Genomic DNA, 22,629 nt, shown 5'->3' with positions numbered 1-22,629 from the left:
GCCTAGACGTTTAATGGGACACCTTTTGCACCTTTGAAGTGCTCTTTATAAAGAGAAGGGCATTATTAAATTAAGACATAAACTAGGATAAACCAAGCAATATTTTATTATAGAAAAGTTGTATATGAAACACTAAAACCATGAACTTATTGATGGGGGCCACTCTAAAGTTGTACTGTGATGGGACATTTTTATTTTTGAAAATCCATAAAATGCTATGCAGGGCATTAATATTGGGGCAATTTCAAAGTCTAGAATGAAAGTGGACTACTGGCATATTTTCTGTGCACAAGGTGGACAGTTATGGACAAATCGGTATCCATTGGGCTCAGTTAGTAAATTCTCTTTATTATATATATATCAATACACATTTTGAAGTCCTCCATTATTGCATATATATTATTATCACATGGCTGGCCGTCCACGAGTGCCTTACTATGCCAGGGAAGTCTACCCAGTACCTTCTAGGGTTCTCAGTCACTCAGGCAAATGCAATTAGAAAGTAAAACAATACATTTATTGCAACAAAAACAACCCCCTCCCCCCGAAGTGGCTCCTTATATCTAGGGTCTAATTTCCACAGTGTATTCCCCTCTCTGGGCAAACCTCTGGGTCTATCATTGGTGGGTGCTGTATCAGGAGGTTTGAGGGGGTGGAGATGAGCTGTAATTCCACAGAAGGTCCCCTGCTGGGCTCTAGATAAAATGTCTGAACTAGTCATGTTGAGAACAATGGATACTAATTGGCCTTCCCCCTCACCTGTATCCTGCAATCTGATCCTTACCCATAACCCACCTGGCTTCACTTTAAGGACAATGACTAACAGCTTCCATGTAGTATCAACAAGATACAATAAACATGCACATATTTGTAATGAGCTACAATGTTCCCTTATCCACATGTAATTAGACACTGCAGTGGTATTCTGTTGAGCTAGGGAACAAAAGCAAGAGCTATAAAAAGTGCATGCTATAATCCACATTTTGTGAGAACCGAGGGACAGGCTGGTTAAGGTGATATTAATTCCTTGTTTCACCACAATTATTATTATTATTATTATTATTATTATTATTGTCAGTTTGTAACATGCCTCAGTTCTGTGCAGTGCTGGAAAATGGTAAAAACAGGGCACACATGAAAGTGGGCCATACAAGACAAAATAAATGCAGACATGAAAACAAAGAGTATGGAAAGTCCTGCTCTGGAAAGAGCTTGGAAAATGGTAGAACTGAGACAAGAGGAGAGAATGTGGCTCAGAGTGGAGATTGGGACAGTAGTGATAGTATACGAGTGTGAGTAATATAGCCGGGAGCAGGGTATCCTCTAATAAAGAAGTGAATTTTAAAGGTTAGTGTTTAAAGATTTGAAGGCTGGGGTAAAGTCTGACTGCAAATAGTTGGGTAGCCATGTGGAAGAGAAGTGGTTATCAGAGAATAGGCAAGACAAAGATTAGGCTTGGATCTAAGAGGGTGTGAGGGAGACTATATGAGACGAGATTTGATATATATGAAGCTATGGTGTGGTTGAGGGTTTTGTAGGTAAGGGTGAGTAATTTAAATCGTATTCTGGAGGACATGGGTGCAAGTGAAAGGATTTGCAGAGTGGCGCCATGGATGTGGAGCAGCGAAAGGAGAAGATCTATTATAGAATAATATGTATTATTATACTCAATATTATGTGAACGCCTTAAGTTATAACAGATACAAATGTAAAATACATGGAAAAATGCACTCATTACTGTGGATGATATATGGATATTACAAGTCACTGAAGAGTTCTATGTGTTTTTATAGAGGCCACAGAAATTTACTGTAGGAGGTAGATTATCCATATAATAAGCAATTTCGTAATGAACACTGAAGTAATGACATCAAAACTAACAAATTGTAAGTACAGACATTAGAGTTTACGGCTTATAGAAATATAATTTACATATTTTAAACTCACTTCTGTATTATAAGTGTATATATTACATGCAAAGATTAGTTTAGAGAAAATAATTTAACTCACTTCATATTTGCGCAAATACGCAAGGTAGGTTAAGTAACTGCGAGTCAAAGTAAACAAACTATCAAATGATGAATTCGCAATAGTATATATTACCAAAATACATATTGATGTGAAAAATTACATGAACAATTAACTACTGTGCCAATTCACCAGCTTTGAAAATCACATTTCAGCTAAGCAATCGAAATTCTACAGTGTGAATTAGCTCTCTCTCTCACTCCGCATGATACTACTACGTGGCCTTCTCAAGTTTTAGCAACAAATATTAGTTATAGTCTCATGCACCAATTTATATGATATATGGTAAGGAGCTGATAATTCCATGGATAACAATTTTCTAACACACTCATTGGTTCCAACAAGCTGTGTGCGTGTTTCGATAAATAAATCAATTATCCCTCAAGAGATTGTGCTGAGGATTTATTTTGAGAATGTATCTAGAAATGAGTACCATAGATTCAAAGACTATATCTAATCAGCAGCAAATCCAAGGCTCGGCGATACATTGCAAATCTGAGGTTATACCCTCCTAATCATATCTTCAGATGACATCAAAAGGACCTGCCGTTGGATTTGAATTTTATACATGCCGTCCCTAATTCATACTTCATTATTGTCATTCTTTATTGAATTTACTAAACATATCTGCTTTTGTCTGGTTTGTGACATATTGACATTACCTACAGCAATAAATCTGGAAGTAAAGAAAACTGAGTTTAGATCATGATTATTTGCTTGTGATGTTACTGTTTCAAGAATGTAAAAGAAAGTTAAATGAAATTCTCAATACCACTTGTTTCAGTATGATTTAGCATTGTATATGCATTTCATGGTTAGTATATACTGTTACAGCCAAAAGAATAGACAAAGCAGTAATTCTGAATTACATAAACATAATAAGCAGCTAATTAAAGTAAATGATATTGCAGGTAATTGGGACACTGATGAGTTTCGTTTACTTTGTACCTGCTTTTATTGCCACCTGTCTCAATTTTTCTTTGGACCGTGCAATTTTTCCGCAACCAAAGTGGGTTTGGTTGCACAGAAATTGGTGTGGCTTTACAGGGGCAAATGAAGCTTTTCTAACGAGAGATTCCAAATATTTAAATTTGGAAACAAAGCAGAAAACATTTGCTGCAATAAGCCTGCAACACTGCAACACTTTCTTTTATGATTTTCATAAATAATTATAATGATTCATTTCTCTCAGCGGAAGATTCTTCATCCTTTGTATGACAAAATCTATCTAAGAAGGATTTCAGTGGTACATGTGCCACCATAATTATCATACCGCTGCCATCACCTCAGGATGGCGATAGCTGAAGTTATTAAAAAAAAATGCTATATTTCTTTAAAGTAAATGAAACAAACAATACCATACCTAGACATACATTTTCCTATATGATAAATACAGTTCTGGTGGTCTGTATTTCCAACCTATTACCTGAATTCCCTACTGTGCAATGTGTGTACTGTCTGCACCCTTTGCAATGTCATAGTTCCTGCTTAGGTTGTGTTTAAAGCTGTAATATTCTTAGGCTGGGTGCACACTACAGAAAATTATTCCCGATGTGACATCTTTAACGATTTTACAAATGAATGGAAAAGAAAAATTCCTGATCAGCATTTTTTTTATTAATTATTGCCGGGGAGTGGCTCCGCCCCCTACATTGGTGGGGGAGCAGGCTATTTTAAAAACAAACAAAAAAAAGTAATACTCACATCACATGATCGCGTGGCGCCGGCGTCCCTCTTCCTTCTTCTCTGCTCTGTTCACACTAAATGTGACGCCACGCCCGGCATTCAGTGAGGAGCAGCGCAGAGAAGACTAAGACAAGAAGATAAGAGGAGAGAAGAAAGAAGAAAGAAGCCGATATAAAGGTAAGTAAAGGAAAAGAGGCAAAGGGAGCAAAACGGAAAGGGACAGAGTGATGAAGAAGGGGGGGAGGGAGAGGGAAAAAAAGGCATCCAGTGATTTCAGGAGAGGGAGGGGGAGAGAGAAAAAAAAATAAAAGGCACCCAGTGATTGAAGGAGAGGGTGCGGAAGGAGAAAAAAAAGGTACCCAGCGATTGAAGTAGAGGGGGGGGGGAGAGGAAATAAAAAAGGCATCCAGTGATTGAAGGAGAGGGGGGGGAGAGAGGAAAAAGAAAAAGGCACCCAGTGATTGAAGGAGGGGGGGTGCAGAAAAAGGCACCCAGTGATTGAAGGAGAGTGGGGGGGGGAAATGGCACCGAGTGTTTGAAGGATGAGGGAGTGAAAATGGTACCGAGTGATTGAAGAAGAGGGGTGCAGCAGGGCACAGTGATGAAGGATAGGGGGGCAGCATGGCACGGTATGATGAAGGGGAGGGGGGCAGCATGGAACAGTGTGATGAAGGGGAGGGGGGCAGTCTGGTACAGTGTGATGAAGGGGAGGGGGGCAGCATGGCACAGTGTGATGAAGGGGAGGGGGGCAGCATGGCACTGTGTGATGAAGGGGAGGGGGGCAGTCTTATACAGTGTGATGAAGGGGAGGGGGGCAGCATGGCACAGTGTGATGAAGGGGAGGGGGGCAGCATGGAACAGAGTGATGAAGGGGGGCCAGGTGAAGGGGGAAAAGCAGCATGGAGGGCACAGTGTGACCATAAGGGGGCACAACATGGTTGTGATGATGGGGCACATTAATGTGTGTGTGTGTGATGGCACAGGGAGCTTGTGGTAGTGTGTGTGATGGCACAGGGGGCTTGTGGCAGTATAGTGTGTGTGTGAGGTAGGTGGTGTCTAATGGATGCTATTTTGTTTGTGGGGTGATGGTGGGGCAATTTAATAGTGGGGACTATTAATTTAAGATGGGGTGGTTTGGGGGCTATTAAATGTGGGGGTGAGTTTGGTGAGAATGAGGTCACATTAAATGTGACTATGAATTATTTAATGGCCATGATGGTTTTGGGAAATAGTTATATTTATGATATGTAAACACTATTAATTTATTAATTTATTGCTGGGCCTGTGTGTAGGGAGATAAATAGGTTTATTTATTAAATGTGAAGCTGGAGGAAGGACTAATTATTACTCGTGGGGGCTATTGATTTAATGCTGGGGCTGCTTGTAATTTTCTAAATGTACCCATTTTTTTTCCAAATAGGACCCCCAACATTCCAGGATCCAGAGAAGCTGCAACTAAAGAAACCAGCAACCGCAGGTGGTGAAAGTGAGAAGAACAGGTAGGAGAGTCTGTGAAATGTTGTGATTCTAGTGGGCCAATCCCAATTTTTGGTGAGTGCTCTGCCCAATGTAAGGGGCAGGCCAAGATTGTGAACTGTTTATGTACACACTGTATTCATTCTATACTACACTATGGTGCTAGATGCCCTGAAAGTCAGGAGTGCTGTGACATATGTCACACTCTGACTAGCGGGCACTGCATCCTTGTGGCAATGGTGTACACAACAATGCAGGGTTTTTTTTCTGTAGGAGGGTGGGCTAGCGCTTTTCATTTGCTAGCCACGCGCCCAATGTTGCATAGCCACGCCCCCAGAAGTATGAATACTCACACTTTGGTGCCGATGCTATGCGCCCTGCTGAGCTATTAGGGGGGGCCCATGAAGTTATTGTACTGGGGCCCTGAATTCCTATTGGCAGCCCTGCATCTGTCATAACTATCGGCTGAAAAGAAAGCACACTCCATAGATATTTATGGACACTGCTTGTCGTGAGTGCATACACTCTGCAGAATTGGACTGACATCATTCCATTGTTGAAATTTTAGTTTGGATTAAAAATCAAATGAAACAATGCAATGTGCTTGCTTTGAAATGATAATTGTTCATCATTGCAGAGTACACACTAATGCAATATCGAGCCAAACATTCACTTATCATTTGATTGCCCGATAATCGACTGAAAACACTGTAATGTGTTCCTAGTCTTAGACAGAAGTAAACCATCCAATAAGAATTTACCTTTCTGAATCTGCTGGGCAAATAGGCATGAAGGTTACACTGATATTACAACTGTCTGGCAAAGGGCTTGTGTATAGAATGTACTGCTTATTAGAGCTATGGGTGAAGAAATTAATGACAGTCTCTCATGCACTGATGAGCTTACTTACTTGCTGTTCAGATAGCAAGGGTTATTTGGCTGAGAGTGTCTCACACAGATTCTTCATCTGTGTGCATAACCAGAATATTTAAAATGTCTTAAGTCTTTCTTTTTTTTTTCTTTTGAAAATTCAATTCTCAATGGTCCAAAACAGGAATCCTGGTTGGATGTTTGAATGCTGGGAAATCTTATTGTATCAATCAGCCAAGTCAAAAAAGTGATTATTGTTCATCAGTCGCTTTCTGGAGCGGTAGGAGTTATCAGTTGGCTGTCAGAGTAATTTACTATGTGATATAAGTACTTCCATTTGTTTTATCCACAACATGAACTCTTATTCATATGCAAGGTTAACCTTTTTGTGTGAGCCGTAGAATACCTGTCATTTCAAACTTTTCAATTTTACTTCTTTGTTTCAAAATAACTTTTTTTTCCTGTGTCTACTGAAAAATCCCCCCGTTGTTCACTCTGCTTTATTCTCTGGAATCTGCTCTCACATTTTATTGTAGATACATCCTCTTTATTTCTTCAATTAGAGATAGGTTTCTAGAGATGAATGTAATTTATATGCATTTGGTTTTACTGGCAAAATTTGGCCTCAAATGTTCCTAGTCCTCCACCAACCACACAACAGAAGGAACTGTCTGTTGATGTCCCATCTCTATTTATAAACTATAAATTCTGCAAAATGCAAATGTGCTATACAAATACAGTCTGTGATGGCAAAAAAAAGCAGAATACTAAGACTGAGGGCTAGATTTACTAAACGGCGGGTTTGAAGAAGTGGAGATGTTGCCCATAGCAACCGATCAGATTCTAGCTTTCATTTTGTAGAATGCACTAAATAAATGACAGCTAGAATCTGATTGGTTGCTATAGGCAACATCTCCACTTTTTCAAACCCGCCGTTTAGTAAATATACCCCTGAATCTCTGGATCCTCTGCAAAATGATCTTTTCTGGTGAGAAACTAAATTTATGCATAATTTCCTTCCAACTTCACTGTAGTATCTGCAAATAAAAACAATGATTTTGGAGCCAATAAGTTTTGCTGAAGTGGGAGAGGTGGGAACACAAAGGTGAAAAGGGTAGAAGACAAAAAGACTATGTTTTACACATACAAACCTGTCCAAAATACATTTAAAGAAAAACAATGTTGAGCCTTTTATTTATTCAGTTTATTTATTTAGTTTATTTTTTGCAGTGGTGACTGCATTTTTATAATATATACATTATACAAATCATATAAATGCATTGTTTACAGTTTTTTTTTAACTTCTTAAGGTCAAGTACCCGTTGACATTTTATTTGCACTTAAAACGGCATGCTACAAGACTTCTGAAAATGTGTTTGATGTGTGATTGTTAGCTTGTATTTACTGGTGTTTTGAGGTAATTTAAAATCTCTCCAATGACTTACATTTAAAGCATGTTGGTAAAATCTGAGCATGGGTGGGTATGCTGTACATGGAAACGATGTGCTTCATTGTCAAACCGGTTTCCATACATTGTAGAAACACTAGTAAACGCATGTACTCTAGCGCCAGTGGGCATGACATCATAGTTTTGAAAGTATATTTCCATTTTTGAATGAACCATTCTAGATCATATGGAGGGAGATTCAATTGCTGGCGATGTGGGTCACAGACATTACCGCAGAGTTGCCAGCCAATATGGTAGGAATCTCTGCTCATTTATCTGCGCACTTGTATGGAGTGTGGGAATAAGTGAGCGGAGATTCCTGACATAACATCGGCACAATGTGTCTCTACTCTGAATTGAATCTCCCCCTTTTCCTGGAATTTTCTGGATTGCATGAGACAAAAGGTCTAGCAGGTTGCAGGGGTTATACTAGGGTAGTTGGAGTAGGGAATCTACACAGCAATTAACATGTAAGTGATTTAAAGAGCCGCTCTAGCTGTTTTTGTATCTCAGCCCAGTGCAGTACTTGTCACATTTGTAACAACTGACAAGAACAGTTGAACTAAGCTGATATTGCCAGACAATGAAATATGCAGCTGTGAAGTTTCATTTCCTCACAAAGTAGTCATTGGGAAACACTGAGTAACCGTCAGACAAGAGAACTTGTGCTGTATAACAAGTGCTCCTGTATAACAGGAATTCTGATCTTCTTATGTAACCCCTGGTATTTCCATCTAAAATAGGGACCATATTGGACATGTGTAGGAACTAATTAACTGTGGTAACTGCCCTTAATTGTAATGGCGCTGAAATGACTGGGAAGGCGTCAGCTGACAGTTACAAATGAGGACAAGACAGTTGAGAGTGGGAGTTGAGGGAAGTAATGGCTGATCCTTCTGACAAGATGGGGAGCTAATGTTCAGTGCCCAGAGATCAGAAGAAAGAAAGAGAAATAAGAAAGGAATGACTAATATGAGATCCGGGGTCGAGAGGAGAGCTGGTAAAAAGAAGGGCAAGCTGATTGATATGAACCTGGAGGAGAGTATACACGGAGCAAAGAGTGTAGTATCTGTCAACTGGCATATCTGTAAAGCCCTATCCTGCTTGTAACAACATAACGGCAGAAGGAACTGAAACACTACAGGTAGATATATCAAGCTGAGAGTTTCCGGTGGGTTTGAAAAGTGGAGATGTTGCCTATAGCAACCAATCAGATCTAGTTATTTAGTACAGTCTACAAAATGATAACTAGAATCTGATTGGTTACTATAGGCAACATCTCACTTTTCAACCCCACCGGAATCTCTCAGCTTGATACATTTACCCCACGATTACATCCGTGTCATAAAGCGTATAAAGTGCTGAAAATCGTTTGGGAAATAGATAAGTGAAATTACATTTCCGGCTGCTACCACAGCTGAGTTTATCACTAAATGAAACAGTAAATATAATATGATTAGGGCACTGATGCCAGTCTGATAACTGACCTCATCATTAATCTTAATACATATAAGAAAACATAGACTACTATTCATCTAGAAGGATTAAACGCTGGGAATATCCCTACTATCAGCTCATTTCTAGGGACTGAGAAACATTATTAACCAAGACTATGTGAATTCCAACAAAATGGTTTCCATTGTGTTTGACGTATACTAAGGCATATTATGCTATTGTACATTTTTATTAATAAAGAGCACAGCCAAAACCCAAATTGGAAATTTTGTACCAACATCCTCATCAAAACTAACTAGCAACTCTTCTGACTACAAGTGTACCACCATAGGAGATAATTAGATCTGTTAAATGAGAGCATTCATTCACCACATTTGCTATTGACCACACAATAACAACATATGCTAAATAACTGTTATTATATGTATGCTAATGTAAGAAGAGAAATTGAGTTAAATCTAATGCTAGTGCTATTAATGGTGAAGTGCTTTTCTGAGACAGCGATGTACTGTTATGGTTATATGCTTGCATATATTTGATGCTAAAGTGTTATTATCATAATACCAGCTAATTAAATAAGTAATACTGGTTAATTTCTTACAGAGGCTTATCTAATTGATTGGAAAATCCATGAATTGACTCCTCAAACTCTGGAGTACCAATCCCAAGTCTATCAAGATTCAGGTGGAGGTACTGTTCCATAGTTATAAAAGGTACACTACTACTTGGTAACCTTACCTACCCTTTTTATCCAGTTACACTTATTTAACAATGTATGTTTGACAGAAGATTCTGAATTCCACGTTTCTTTGGTTCAAATATTGTGGTTGTGATGGTGCTTTATAATGTCCGGTGATTTATAATGTTATAATGGCGCTTTATAATGAAAATAATGTCCAAAGGCAGGTAGAGCACGATATCCAAAGAAAATATCTGGGAAATCACATGCACATTTTTAAAGTATGAGCACGATGTCTGGTATGTACTGTGTATGGGTTCAAACGAAAGGGATAATCCCACTAAAGCCTATTCCCATTGTACATTCTGGGAATTGGTTTCTCTATTGTGAATGGTAATTTCCCTGCAATCATTTTAACACTGATATCAGACATGGAGGTGAAAGTAACATAAATCACAGCCACAGGTCTATGGAAAAAGTGTCAAGACTTCACATTCTGTATTGTACCTTACAAATCATTAACAGTGTATCTTTGTGACGGAGCTTCACAAACATGCATTGTCCAATGAACAAATCTGGTGCTGTTTAGAGCTGCAGTAATGACAATTACAAGAACAATTGTGAGAGTATACAGCACACAGTTCAATTTAGAATTTTTTAACGAGTCACAATATTTGAATTTGTGCATGTACAACTACAGTCATTTAAATGGCATAATACATTTATTAGAACACACTTGTAATTTTCTCAAATGACATTGCTGAAAAAATCAGTAAGGAAATACGTTTGTATTTTAACTGTTTTATAGCAAATACATGCAAGAATACACGTAACTTACCCATTGGAATCGTTTTTTCTTTATCGAAAATTCATCTAATGGTTAAAGTGCTATTTTTTCTTCTTAACACCATGAGACATATGCCATGAATTTCTGTTAACTCAGCTGAGACACAGCTGGTCTGGTGCCATGTTGGATTGCACAGGACGCCAGCTGGGTTCAGGAGTGCATAAGAACCCTAAGCCGGAGGCTGATTAAAGTTCAGCACACTGCCAAGGAGACATATTACATCTTAGTGGGACAGACACACAGTTGTTGCCATTTTATATACTGTTTGAAACGGCAATAAATTATTTTGAGTTTTTTATTCCAAAGGAAACGTCATTACACAACGATGAGAATCTTTTCACTAAAAGTTCTTAAAGTAAAATTAAACCCAAAGAACATTTTTTTTATCTGTTGTAGCGGAGGGTAAACCGTGTTGACTTGCCATTTCATAAGTGTTAGAATACCATTAGATATTCAGAAAATGTTTCAGATTTCAAGTTCATTCCACATTCTTATTCAATGAGGGTCATTTTTTAAATTTATGAAATCGTAAAAAAACATTGTCGGGTATGTTTTCATTATGCACAAATATGCCTATATCGCTACCTAGCACATAGCAATAAAGGTCAATAAAAGTCAAAGCATGACCTCCCCAAAAGTGCTACCAACAAAAGCACTCAAAGGATTGGGGTGAACTGTGTGTGGGGTGCCCCCGAAAAAGCTGTTACCAGCACTAGGCTATGACAGGCTAGACTGGGTACACAATAGCAAGGAAATTTGCAGTGTGGGGTTCCTCTGTCTCAATGTCAACCAGCCCAAGCCTGTTCAGCACGGGCCTGAATTCCCTAGAGTCTCGTTAACTATTTAGTAGGGATGTGCACCGGCGACTTTTGAGGTCTCGTGTTTTGTGTTTTGGATCCGGATTTTCGTTATTTTTGGGGTTCGGAGTTGTCTCGCAAAACACTTGACGAAAGGTCTCGGTTCGGATTTAAGGTATTGGATTCAGATTTTTTTTGAAAAAAACATAAAAAGTTTAAAAATCAAGTTTTTGGGCTTATTTTCACTCCTAGGCTATTATTAACCTCAATAACATTCAATAACAAGCATTTCCACTAATTTACAGTGTATTCTGAACACCTCACAATATAGTTATTAGTCCAAAACGTTGCAACAAGGTATCTTTCTGGACTGCGTAGAGGAGTGGGTCACCACAATATCTTAAAAACCCTGAACTTTTATGATTCGCACCAATAATTGTACCTGGACTGCGTAGAGGAGTGGGTCACCACAATATATTAAAAACCCTGAACTTTTATGATTCGCACCAATAATTGTACCTGGACTGCGTAGAGGAGTGGGTCACCACAATATATATTAAAAACCCTGAACTTTTATGAATCGCACCAATAATTGTACCTGGACTGCGTAGAGGAGTGGGTCACCACAATATCTTAAAAACCCTGAACTTTTATGATTCGCACCAATAATTGTACCTGGACTGCGTAGAGGAGTGGGTCACCACAATATATATTAAAAACCCTGAACTTTTATGAATCGCACCAATAAATGTACCTGGACTGCGTAGAGGAGTGGGTCACCACAATATATATTAAAAACCCTGAACTTTTATGAATCGCACCAATAAATGTACCTGGACTGCGTAGAGGAGTGGGTCACCACAATATATTAAAAACCCTGAACTTTTATGATTCGCACCAATAATTGGACCTGGACTGCGTAGAGGAGTGGGTCACCACAATATATTAAAAACCCTGAACTTTTATGATTCGCACCAATAATTGTACCTGGACTGCGTAGAGGAGTGGGTCACCACAATATATTAAAAACCCTGAACTTTTATGATTCGCACCAATAATTGTACCTGGACTGCGTAGAGGAGTGGGTCACCACAATATATTAAAAACCCTGAACTTTTATGATTCGCACCAATAATTGGACCTGGACTGCGTAGAGGAGTGGGTCACCACAATATCTTAAAAACCCTGAACTTTTATGATTCGCACCAATAATTGTACCTGGACTGCGTAGAGGAGTGGGTCACCATAATATATTAAAAACCCTGAACTTTTATGAATCGCACCAATAATTGTACCTGGACTGCGTAGAGGAGTGGGTCACCACAATATCTTAAAAACCCTGAACTTTTATGATTCGCACCAATAATTGTACCTGGACTGCGTAGAGGAGTGGGTCACCACAATATATTAAAAACCCTGAACTTTTATGATTCGCACCAATAATTGGACCTGGACTGCATAGAGGAGTGGGTCACCACAATATCTTAAAAACCCTGAACTTTTATGATTCGCACCAATAATTGTACCTGGACTGCGTAGAGGAGTGGGTCACCACAATATATTAAAAACCCTGAACTTTTATGATTCGCACCAATAATTGTACCTGGACTGCGTAGAGGAGTGGGTCACCACAATATATATTAAAAACCCTGAACTTTTATGAATCGCACCAATAATTGTACCTGGACTGCGTAGAGGAGTGGGTCACCACAATATATTAAAAACCCTGAACTTTTATGATTCGCACCAATAATTGTACCTGGACTGCGTAGAGGAGTGGGTCACCACAATATATTAAAAACCCTGAACTTTTATGATTCGCACCAATAATTGGACCTGGACTGCGTAGAGGAGTGGGTCACCACAATATATTAAAAACCCTGAACTTTTATGATTCGCACCAATAATTGGACCTGGACTGCGTAGAGGAGTGGGTCACCACAATATCTTAAAAACCCTGAACTTTTATGATTCGCACCAATAATTGTACCTGAACTGCGTAGAGGAGTGGGTCACCACAATATATATTAAAAACCCTGAACTTTTATGAATCGCACCAATAATTGTACCTGGACTGCGTAGAGGAGTGGGTCACCACAATATCTTAAAAACCCTGAACTTTTATGATTCGCACCAATAATTGTACCTGGACTGCGTAGAGGAGTGGGCACTGGGCACCACAATAAAATATATAAAAAACCTTCAACAGATCTGCATTACACTACACATACGGCTGCTCCTCCATCCTCTCCATCATATACATGTTGGAGTTTTAGCGTGTGACAACCTCTTGTTTTTGATAATGTCAGTGCATTTTGAATATTTTTCAATTTGCCCCACACCACTGAATGTACTTTATCTATGATACGCAATACGCATCTATCTATCTTGACTGCGTAGTGTGGTGGCCCCGGTACACAATTTGGTACCGAGGCCACAATATAATTAAAAAACCCTCCACGTGTCTGAATTCCACCAAACAAGTATCTGGACTGCATAGTGGGGTGGCCCCGGTACCCAATTTGATACCGGGGCCACAATACCTCCTCCAAACATGGTACAGACAATTCGTCATTGAGAGACCCCAGACAGACAGGGTCGAAGTGTTATTGTTTGACTTTGTAAACCCAAAAAAATGTCCCTGTTGCACATAGTCGTGCAATGAAGACTGACTTTTTCATTTAAAGGCACGATCTTTAAAGTGTCAGAAAGAGAGAGAAGACACAGGAGAGGAGAGTTGTAGCTGGGGACCTGGGGTGGAAGCTCCCAGGCTCCCCCAGCATTGCCTGGAAGTCTGAGCGTGGTGACTGAGCCAGGGCAAGGAATGTGTGCCCTGGATGAGGGGGAGAACTCCATGCCACTATAGTGAACCCAAGAGAGAGGGGGACACTGCACATGGAAGAGGCCCTGGAGTGAGGGCTGCTACAAGAGGCATGGTAGTTGTAGTGTCAGATCCTGAGGCTGAGAGTACACAGAGTGACGTGTCAGAGCACAGGAGACATTATCCCCGCAGAGGAGGGATGAGCTGCAGTTGAGAGGTACACAGAGTGTGTCAGAGCTGCATGGAGGAGAGGCTGCCTGCCTATTAGCATCCATGCATGTGCCCCTGCAGAAAGGGTGATCTGCAGTGAGTATGGAGTGCAAGAGACATGTAAATTATGTTATTTAACATCTGGATAACATTAAGAACTGTGCAGGAGGAGTGATAAGATATTTGCAACCATATTCGTATTTCTCATTAATAACTGTGCTGGAGAGAGTAAGGAGATGTATATATTCTGCAACCATTATGATTATCGTGCTGGAGGAAGAGTGTAAATAAAAGTTCAGTTTGTTATAGAGATGGTCTGGCGCCCAAATTATTGTGACTTCTATTACACTGCACCAAAGTGACATTACCTGTGTCCCACTAACTACAAAGAAACACCTGCATGTGCAGGGACCCCCTGATCATTTACACCCATGCCCATCAGCTAGCCAGGGCTTGAGAAGGAGGTGCACTGTGTACCCTTTGCACCCCACACTACACACAGTGACAGGGGGTTACATAATGAGGCCACAATATAATTAAAAAATTGGGCATCAACTGTCACCGTTGTTTAATATCTGATACACCTAAATATGGACTGCACAGTGGAGTGTCCCCGGTAGTAAATTTGGTGCCGGGGCCACAATACCTCCTCCAACTTCCAAGTGTAGTGTTTATAAAGACACACAGCGTCGAAGTGTTATTATTAGTTGACTTTCTTAACCCTAAAATTGTCCCTGTTGCAAATATTCGTGCAATGGACAGTTACTTTTCTATTGAAAGACTCAAGCTTTCAAGTGTAGTGTTTATAAAATATAAACAACAATACAGTAGTTTTAGAGCACGTCAATACCTCTTGTTTTAAATTATGACACGGCATTTTACTTTTGGTTTAATTTCTTGAATTTTTTTACATTTGGTTTTACTTTTTGAACATGGCAAACGACTGTTGCTTGGTCATATAATGCAAAAAAAAAAGTTCCAAGATGGAATTGTCCTTGGGCCCTCACACCCACCCTTATGTTGTTGAAATAGGACATGCACACTTTAACAAACCAATCATTTCAGCGACAGGGCCTACCAAACAACTTTGGCTGAAATGATTGGTTTGTTTGGGCCCCCACACCAAAAAAGCTATTCATCTCTCCCTGTACAGACTAAACAGGCTCTACTGAGGCAAGATGTCGTCCTCATCCTCAACCTCTGATTCCTCTCCCCCTACAGTGTGTACTTCCTCCTCATCACACATTATCAATTCGTCCCCGCTGGACTCCACAACCACAGGTCCCTCTGTAGTATCTGGAGGGCAGTGCTGTACTTCATTGAGGAATTGATTATTCATTTTTATAAACATCATTTTTTCAACGTTGTGAGGAAGCAACCTCCTTCGCCGCTCACTGACCAGGTTCCCCGCTGCACTAAAAACTCTTTCCGAGTACACACTGGAGGGGGGACAACTCAGGTAAAATAGAGCCAGTTTGTACAGGGGCTTCCAAACTGCCTTTTTTTCCTGCCAGTAACAATATGGACTGTCTGACATGTCTACTTGGATGGTGTCAGCAAAGTAATCATCCACAATTTTTTCTATTGTGACAGCATCCAATGCAGCGAGAGTAGACATGTCTGCAATGGTTGGCAGGTCCTTCAGTCCGGACCAGATGTTATCAGCATCCCCGCCAGTGCCTCTTTTGGGAAAACTGAGCTTTTTCCTCGCAGCCATAGATGTGGAAGAAAATGAGGGTGGAGCTGTTGGCATGTCACGGTCCTCTTCAGAGGACAATCTCCTGACCAGCAGGTCTTTGCACCGCTGTAGACTTGTGTCCGCCAGAAACAGAGACACAACATACGCTTTAAACCGAGGATCGAGCACGGTGGCCAGAATGTATTCCTCTGACTTTAAAAGAGTGACCACCCTCGGATCCTGGCAAAGCGTACGAAGGGCTACATCCACAAGAGCTACATGCTTGGTGTAATCGCAATGGCTTACCAGCTCCTCCCTCACTTTCTCCAGCTGCTTCTGCAACAGCCTGATCAGGGGAATAACCTGACTCAAGCTGGCAGTGTCGGAACTGACTTCTCGTGTGGCAAGTTCAAATGGCTGCAGAACCTTGCACAACACGGAAATCAGTCTCCACTGCGCTTGACTGAGGCGCATCCCCACTCCTTTGCCTATGTCGTAGGTGGCTGTGTAGGCCTGAATGGCCTTTTGCTGCTCCTCCATCCTCTGCAGCATATAGAGGGTGGAGTTCCAGCGCGTCACAACCTCTTGTTTGAGGTGATGGCAGGGCAGGTTCAAGCTTTTTTGATGTGCCTCTAGTCTGCGGTAGGCACTGGCTGAATGCCGAAAGTGTCCAGCAATTTTGCGGGCCACCGCAAGCATCTCCTGCACACCCCTGTCACTCTTGAGGTAATGCTGCACCACCAAATTAATGGTGTGGGCAAAACATGGGACGTGCTGGAAATTGCCCATATTTAATGCCCGCACAATGTTACTGGCATTGTCTGACACCACAAATCCCCATGAGAGTCTAAGTGGGGTAAGCCACTGGGAGATAATTTCCCTCATTTTCTCTAATATGTTGTCAGCGTTGTGCCTCTTATTAAAGCCTGTAATGCACAATGTTGCCTGCCTTTGCATGAGCAGCCATTTTGTAGATGCTGCTACTGATGCAGCTGTTGCTGTTGCTGCGGAAGGGGATGCATCTACCCAGTGGGCTGTCACAGTCATATAGTCCTTCGTTTGCCCAGAACCACTTGTCCACATGTCCGTGGTTAAGTGGACAGTGGGTACAACCGCATTTTTAAGAGCACTGAGGACACTTGATCGTACTTCTCTGTACATTTTTGGTATCGCCTGCCTAGTGAAGTGGAATCTCGAGGGGATTTGGTACCGGGGACACAATACCTCCATCAACCCTCTAAATCCCACTCCACTGATGGCGGACACCGGGCGCACGTCTAACACCAACATTGCAGTTACAGCCGCAGTTATACGCTTTGCAATAGGGTGACTACTATCGTATTTGGTGGTCATGGCAAACGACTGTTGGACGGTCAATTGTTTTGTGAAAGACTTAGCGGTCTTACGACTTCCCCTCTGGGAAGATGACCGACTAACAGCAGCAACAGCAGCAGTGGCAGTAGTAGGCGTACCGCTGCAGGATTCCTCGGATGAATCCCGTATTGAGGAGGACTCAGTCTGGCTGCTGACTTGGGCTGCAGGACTGAATCTGATGGAGATTGTGGAGGAAGTTGACGAGGAGGATGTTGCTGGTGTGTATCCAACTGGACCACGGGATTTAGGTGTCCCTGTACCGATGAGGGTCCTAGCCCCAGTTCCTGAACTAACCACTGAACTATGAAGGTTATTCAGGTGACGTATAAGGGAGGATGTTCCTAGGTGGGCAAGATCCTTACCCCTGCTTATTTGAGCTTTACATAAGCTACATATTGCCATACATTGGTTGTCTGGATTTGGATAAAAATAACTCCAGACCGAAGAGGTGCATTTTTTGGTCTTCTGACCAGGCATGACGATGGGCTTTTTCATCCCATGAACATCAGCTGTTTCCCCCCCTGGTGCCTCATTTACAATAACCACATCACCATCCTCATCATCAAGTTCCTCCACAGCGCCAGCTACATCATCAATAGCCTCCTCCCGAGCCACCTCTTCCCGTACAGTGATGGGAAGGTCAGGCTTGACAACCACCAACACCCTTGGACTCGCCTTGGGGATTTGTGATAATTTCTCTTTAGAAGGCAGAGTTGTTTGCTGTTTTGTTGCTGACAGCATAACTCTCTTCAATTTTTTGTAGGGGGGGGAGGAGGAGGAGGGCTAAGATCCGTGGGTGAAGCTGAACCACTAGTCATGAACACGGGCCAGGGCCTAAGCCGTTCCTTGCCACTCCGTGTCGTAAATGGCATATTGGCAACTTTACGTTTCTCCTCAGATGATTTTAAGTTTCTCTTTTTGCTACTTTTTCTTAACTTGGGCTTTTTGGATTTTACATGCCCGGTACTACGAGATTGGGCATCGGGCTTGGAAGACGACGTTGATGGCATTTCATCGTCTATGTCATGACTAGTGGCAGCAGCTTCAGCATTAGGAGGAAGTGGGTCTTGATCTTTCCCTACTTTATCCTCCAAATTTTTGGTCTCCATTATATGTAGCACAAGATACTGCAGAATGTGTGAACTTGGTAATATTGCAGTACCAATGGACTTATACTGCTGATTTTGCAAATTTGGTTATAATTATTATATTTTTTATTTTTTTTTAATTTTTTATTTTTTTTTACTTTTTTTTTATTTTTAAAAAACTTGGGAATAGTGGGGAAATAACTATGCCCTTAGAAGCACAGAGCACAGGACACAGCACCACTGGACTGAACAGGACACGGCACAGGACCCAGCAGCACTACGGAACTCAGCAGGACAGAGCACAGGACACAGCACCACTGGACTGATACTGCAGAATGTGTGAACTTGGTAATATTGCAGTACCAATGGACTTATAATGCTGGATTGGTTTTGCAAATTTGGTTATAATTATTATATTTTTTTTTTTTTTTTAAATTTTTTATTTTTTTTTACTTTTTTTTTATTTTTTAAAAACTTGGGAATAATGGGGAAATAACTATGCCCTTAGAAGCACAGAGCACAGGACACAGCACCACTGGACTGAACAGGACATGGCACAGGACCCAGCAGCACTACGGAACTCAGCTGGACAGAGCACAGGACACAGCACCACTGGACTGATACTGCAGAATGTGTAAACTTTGTAATATTGCAGTACCACTGGGCTTTTACTGCTGAATGTGTGAACTTGGTAATATTGCAGTACCAATGGGCTTATACTGCAGGATTGGTTGTGCAAATTTTGTGGTAATTAAAAAATATTAAAGTAGTTTTTGGTATTTTTTAAAAAAACTTTTTTTTATTTTTTTAAACACAGGGGAATATTGGGGAAATAACTATGCCCTTAGAAGCACAGAGCACAGGACACAGCACCACTGGACTGAACAGGACACAGCACAGGACCCAGCAGCACCACTGACCTCAGAAGGACAGAGCACAGCACACAGCACCACTGGACTGATACTGCAGAACACAGCACAGCACAGCACAGCACAGCACAGCACTAAACAGCACTAAACAGCACAGCACAGCACTAAACAGCACAGAACTAAACAGCACAGAACTAAACAGCACAGAACTAAACAGCACAGAGGACCACCTAACACACCCTCCCTCTACCCTGATCAATGCCCGAGTGAAGATGGCGGCGACTAGCGGGGAATTTATAGGATCCGAGTATCGCGAGATCCGACAACGGGATTATGAGTCAGAGCCTCAGTTTCACTTTTGAATTTGGCGCCAATACCCGGATCTGTCTCGGATCCGACTCGGATCCGCAACGTTCGGGTGGGCTCGGATTTCATAAATCCGAGTGCGCTCATCCCTACTATTTAGTGGCTCAACATTCAGAAACAGTAAGTAGTGATGGGTATTTGCCATTCCTGCAAATGTCAATAGTGCAATATAAGAAAACACCAGACGTGAAAATGCAGAGGGGAGTGGCCGCCAGAGCATGCTGGCACATGTAGACCCATGAGAGCCAGGAAGTCCTGACATGGAGGGTTCGCTGAGACCAGTAGTACACCTATAAAAGAATACAGTACAATTAACACATACACCTTAAGTAAAAATGTTGAGCCGGACGCTTCTAAGCTGATGGTCATATTTATCAGTTCGTAACTGACACAGTGGTCGAGAACCCGCAAGTTTCTATTCTCCTGACAGGCACATGTACATCCGAGTCTAGTTCTACATAAGTCGCGTGTGCCCAACACATCCTTACACTCGCCCCCTTCCTTCACCTGATCCGCCTCGTCAATGGTAAAGGGACGAAAGCGCATGATGTGATTCGGTCTACATATGACTGCAACCGTAACTAGTGCTGTGTTTGGGCATGTGCAGTAGTATAATGTGTATTATATGCAGCATACCGCACTCTGCGTTCAACTCTACATGAGCCCCCTAGTGTGCATCATTTCTTACCAGCATTGAATGGCCTCCAGCAACTTTTGCACAAAGCCTTTATCAAATCTGGGCTGATCCTTGTTTTATTGCTCCTGATGAGTTTAGCAAAATACATATTGTTTGTTTTTTTAAAAACAAATGGTTCTGTAAAATGTTCCTTTAACAAGTCTGAAAGACAAATATCGTTGTCATCTAATGAAAGTAAATCTCTTTGCACCGTGAATGTCTTCTGCCGGTTGTAGACCATTGCCTAACATCCGCGTGAGAATGATGCTCCGAGCCTAATACTGCATGACACATTCACTATAGTTATATTTATTGAAGCTCGATGATTTCTGCAAGGGGTGTAGAGGAGGCAGCATCTATTTTTCAGGACTCGTCTTTCACAGATCTATTTTGTTTTTTTGACGAGGGACACACAAAAATGTAATTTACCCACAGATTCTCATAAATACAAGCTGGAGATTAAATCAATATTTTGAAAGCCTTTAGAAGTTTTTAACTCTGAATTTGAGAAAACATTGTTCTGGGTTTTCATTTTGAGCCATTTGGAACAGAAAAAAAAACAACAAAACTTTTGTTTTATGTTTTTTAGATGATGGATTTTCACATAGAACAATTAGAAAAGCAGGAAGAATGGTTGTTTTGATAAATGTGTATCCTCCATGTTAATGACTAAGATGTAAGTTAATACTACACGTAGAAGCACGTCTGTTGCAGAAATTAGGCTGTTTTCATCACTAGATGTAATTTATGCATTTAATTTTGTTGCTACAGGCATTATGTATCTTATCAATATAGTATTATTATGCCATTACTATGACTTGTTTATCTTAATGCAGCATTCCATGAGCGAAATTGCTTCTGATAAGTTTATTGCTACACACCATTAAAAAAGGATGCATACTTTTCAAATCATATTAATCTATTCGGTTTGAAATGCCAAGGCTTGCACAGTATTGGTCGTTTAATAAACTGTATACTTACTAAGCAAAGCACTGAAAGAATGAACTAAGAGTAATCTAATGAAAAGGGTGTTGGGGATACATGTCTAGCTGATGCATGTTCTAGTCTTTCCTTAGATAAGGTTGAGATTAAATATTACAGGGTATTAAATAAGTTTATAGTATGAGGTTTTCCTTAAACAGATGGAGCCATAGACAGATCACATTATAACTGGTAATGGTGCAGAGTTCTGTAAAGAATAATATCACAAGTTGCTTGTGAAATTCTTTTGTAATGCTGACCAACCAAATAATTGTTCTAAATGATCAAATTAGGTTGGAGTTGGTCAGGCAGAATGGAATATCCGGTCAGTTGATTATTACAGTAATGTGAACATCTGACAATCAGGAAACAGAAAGAGCCATCTTTACACTACAAGTCAGGTGTTCACACAGTAACACCAGCCACAATCAGATCTGTCTGTGTATAATACAGAAATAGACCAAAACTGTCCCATGTATAGCTTCCCACCTACCACCAAAAAGAAAAAAAAAGATACATTAGGTTCTTACTTGCTCCAGGCTGACAACACAATCAGACAGATACTATTATTGTTTTGAATAATGGGATATGTCCAATTTGTTTACTCACATGTGTGCTCAGTTTGGGTACAGATATAGTCATGCCTGATGAACAACCAGAACGGTGTTTGGTTAGATATATGCAATTTTTTCTCTTAGGTATTATCTGGATTAGATGACTCAAGATAATCTGAACTTCACTATAACCCATCCAAGATATACTTAGTTAGCCTGCAATGCTCTATATGCAAGATTTTCCCTTCTAATCATGTTATTCAACTGATTTTAGAAATATTAGTGATGTATATATATATATATATATATATATATATATATATATACACATCCTTGGGTGGCTTGAGGCCTTCTTCACAACTATTGAAACTCTCTCCTTGAAGTTCTTGATGATCCGATAAATGGTTGATTTAGGTGCAATCTTATTAGCAGCAATATCCTTGCCTGTGAAGCCCTTTTTGTGCAAAGCAATGATGACTGCACGTGTTTCCTTGCAGATCACCATGGTTAACAGAGGAAGAACAATTATTTCAAGCACCTCCCTCCTTTTAAAGCTTCTAGTCTGTTATTCTAATTCAATCAGCATGACAGAGTGATCTCCAACCTTGTCCTTGTCAACACTCTCACCTGTGTTAACGAGAGAATCACTGACCTGATGTCAGCTGGTCCTTTTGTGGCAGGGCTGAAATGCAGTGGAAATGTTGCTTTTGGGACAAAGTTCATTGTC

General features: G+C 40.7%; 1 long non-coding RNA gene across 1 annotated transcript; it reads left to right on the top strand.

Moving 5' to 3' along the window:
* Positions 1-1,798: 1,798 nt before the first annotated feature.
* Positions 1,799-21,170, top strand: LOC142104852 (uncharacterized). The gene is made up of 3 exons (XR_012679673.1): positions 1,799-1,886; positions 9,566-9,675; positions 20,957-21,170. It is a non-coding gene; the product is annotated as an uncharacterized LOC142104852 (long non-coding RNA).
* The last annotated feature ends 1,459 nt before the right edge of the window (positions 21,171-22,629 follow it).

This window comes from Mixophyes fleayi, chromosome 1, assembly GCF_038048845.1.
Source record: "Mixophyes fleayi isolate aMixFle1 chromosome 1, aMixFle1.hap1, whole genome shotgun sequence".
In the NCBI taxonomy this organism is placed as follows: Eukaryota; Metazoa; Chordata; class Amphibia; order Anura; family Limnodynastidae; genus Mixophyes; species Mixophyes fleayi.
The sequence above is the reverse complement of the archived record's forward strand: the minus strand, read 5'-3'. Positions and strand labels throughout refer to the sequence as shown.